The 3,434-nt window shown below is 37.2% G+C and overlaps 1 non-coding gene across 1 annotated transcript; it reads left to right on the top strand.

The window, feature by feature from the left end:
* Nucleotides 1-2,859: 2,859 nt before the first annotated feature.
* On the top strand, nt 2,860-2,966 carry LOC125094515 (U6 spliceosomal RNA). The gene has a single exon (XR_007125542.1). It is a non-coding gene; the product is annotated as a U6 spliceosomal RNA (small nuclear RNA).
* The last annotated feature ends 468 nt before the right edge of the window (nt 2,967-3,434 follow it).

The following is a 3,434-nucleotide window of genomic DNA, read 5'->3' as shown; positions in this document are numbered from 1 at the left end:
AGCATATAATTTATCAGAATTGTGCAAACAGGAAGACAAAGGAGCAATGTCTCTTAAGTACTGAAAGGAAAGAAAAAAAAAAAAAAACGTTTTAACCTAGAATTCTATACCCAGCAAAAATATCTTGTAAAAGACAAAGATGAGATAAAAACTTTTCAGACATAAATATGTTAAAAGAATTTATCTACAGTAGACCCACACTAAAATAGTAGCATATAAGAAGTCCTTCACATAAAGGGAAAATTATGTCAAATGATTTAATGCTCTACACCAAGCAATAAAGAGAACAAGAAATTGAAATTGCAGAAGGTAGAGCACTTCCAAACTCACTTGATGAGGTCATCATTGCCCTGACACCAAAACCAGACAAAGTCATTAAAAGAATAGGAAACTATATTGACAGAAAGATCAATGATCACCAGGGGACTTAGGTTGGAGGCAGATATTGCCAAATGACATGAGGAAATATTGGAGAGTTATGGAAATGCTCTGATCTCAAATGTGTTGATACATTTTTGAGTGTACATATCTGCCAAAACCCATCAAATTATAAGTTAAATGGATACAGTTTATTATATTTAAATTGTACCTCAATATTCTGATTAAAACAAAACAAAATAAACAAAAACAGCATATCTGGCAGATACTATGGTTTGGCTCACTTCGTAACCAATCCAATCATCTTCTAGAATGTCTTCCTATACTGTAGAGGCCAGAAAGCTAAAAACCACATTTCCCATTTTCCCTCATTGTTTACATATGTGACTGATTCAGTAACCACAGATACACTCACTCAAGGCTTTACTTAGGAACAGAATTAAGTAGAAAAAGGGGCCAGAGAACAAATCATCTGTTTTGCTGGAGAGAACCAAAGATAGCATTTCTAGAGAGCCAGCCACTTTCTGATTGTGGCAGAGGTTCCTTGGAGGCCATTTCTGCAGAGAAGTTCTGCAAGTTGTCTCTAAAAACATGCCTAGAGTCTATATTTCTCATGTATAAACTACATGTACTCAATAACAATTCCTTCATTCTTAAACTGAAAAAAAAAAAAGAAAGAAAAACCCAGAACTTTCAATGGATACAAAATTATAAATCAGTCACCGCTCAACATCAGCTAGTTTAAACACCTGTCTAGATCCACAGTCCTTCCATTCCTCTGTTACCAGGGTCCCCACTATGATTCATTCCATGTTTTATAGCTCAGTTCCAATGTAGGTTTCATGTATTTGTACTATAAAGTTTTATGGTTGGTCTAGAATTAAGATAGTACTTCTAACCTATTTCCTACTAGAATTTCCAAGATCATCTTTGTCCGAACAATTGAAATGCAATCTTTTTGTGTAAAGATCTCCCAATGCCAAAGCAACAGGACAATGGCTTTAAGCAAGCTTCAAGATGAACTTGCTTCTCCTCTAACCCTCTGAGCCTCCAACTCTTTGACTGACCCATCCTCTCCTGATGGAGCATCTCAGGGCAGAGGAGCTTTGTTTTCTAAAGTAATTTCTTTCCCTTGACTACTTCACTGCTTTCATCTTTACATAGAAGTTTGGCTTGGAATCAAAGTTGTCAGGGAAAAAAAAGCTCAGCATTTTTGTCAATTCTTCTGCTCCCACCCATTGAACTCTGCGAGCTTCCCCTCAGTGAAGATAAGTGAATTCCCTTGGTGCCACCCATCTCTGGCCCTGGTGGCAATGATGGCAGGGAAATAAGGGAGCTACAAAATGGTCTCATGCTCTCCCTATCCCATCTTACTGCCTCCATAGGCCTATTTCTGTCCCTATCTCCCACATTTTCTGGCCCTCTCTAGTTATCTCTCTCTCTCCTTAAAAAAAAAAAAAAAAAAAAAAAAAGTTGTATTGCACAGATGATGCATACATCTCAATTTTTCTCACTCATCTAAATTTAAACTAAATCAAGTGGTTTCATGTGACTGTTTAAAACATCACAGATGTTAAGGAAATTACCAACATCAGCGTCCTTTCCTCCCTAAAAATTATGTTTCACCATGTGCCAAAACCCAGCAGAGGGCATCCTTCCATTTCAGATGAATGAATACTGCAGGGAGAAGGCTCTATGATTCCAGCAATGTCTTCCATTTACAAATGTGCCCTGGAATTTAAAATCAAGACACTTTTGTGGTAGGGGGAGAAACTGTTGTAGAAGTTGTTTTCTGGAGTGCTTACCTCCATTTCAAATTATAGATTTTGAAGAATTCTCCATTTATAAGAAAAAAGAAAGAGGAAAACAAAATCTCTGCCTCTGGTCTCTTTCCAGATTTGGGGCATTAGCTTCAAATGGCAGAATCAACAAGGTAACTAACACCTGTGCGATCTTTCCTTCTCTAGGCCACTGTGTGCTAATAAAGTAATCACAGAAAAAGCAGCTGGGAAAGAACCTGCTCCCTGTTTCTTTTGTCCATTGCCCTCTGCCTCTAGGCATCAAACGCAAAGAAAAATAGCATCACTGCCTGTTAGATTGCCTTAGAAGAAGGAAGAAGGTAAGTATGGTCAAAAGCAGGGTGTCAGGTAAGGCCAACCATATTACACCTGTGTAAGGAGGCAGTCACTAATTTTAAATGGGAAGTTGCACAGAAATTAAAATTCTACAATGGAAAATATCTTACATCATCAGAAGAATTTTGCCAGTTAAAATCACACTTATCAGTGATATTCTCCCTGGGGAGTAAGTTTATCAGATTCTTTCCTGGTAGAAGAATGTCATAGGGAGAGGAGGAAAGAATGTGAGAGAAGAGTATAGCAACATTCATACACCCATTCAATATACGTTTCTGAGCACTTTGTGCCAAACCATATTCTAGGTATAAGACCATATCCACAAAGTATCAAAGATTCCTTCCTTGTGCTTGCTTCAGCAGCACATATGCTAAAATTAGAACAATACAGAGAAGATTAGCATAGCCCCTGCTCAAGGATGACACACAAATCTGTGAAATGTTCCAATTAAAAAGAGAGAGAGAGAGAGAGAGATCCCTTTCTTTGAGGTAATGTGCAAAAAAGCAGGGGTTTAGAGAGTCAGACCTAATTTTGAGTCCTGGTCCTGTCACTTGACCAGCTATGTGACTTGGAGCAAAATAATTAATGTTTTCTTTAGCAAAACAAGGATAGTTAGATTATTACTATTGATTTATAACTAAGTAAGAAAAGATTGTTACTATTTATTAAAAACCTTCTTTTTTCCAAGCATAGGAATTGAGTACTTCTATATATTATATATGGTCAAATCCTCACAATTAGTCTGTGAGAAAAGTTCTATCACCATGCTCCTTTTACAAATGAGAAAACCAAGACACAGAGAGATTTATAAATTACCCAGAATCACATAGAAGTATCAGAGCAGGAATTTGAAACAAGGCCAATCTTGCCTCTCAACGAGTAGAGCAGAGAAGTGTTCTCTAAGTCTGTTCTGGGGATTAG

Source organism: Lutra lutra, chromosome 2, assembly GCF_902655055.1.
Source record: "Lutra lutra chromosome 2, mLutLut1.2, whole genome shotgun sequence".
NCBI classification, from domain to species: domain Eukaryota; kingdom Metazoa; phylum Chordata; class Mammalia; order Carnivora; family Mustelidae; genus Lutra; species Lutra lutra.
Note: the sequence above shows the minus strand (reverse complement) of the source record. Positions and strands in the feature narration are given on the sequence as shown.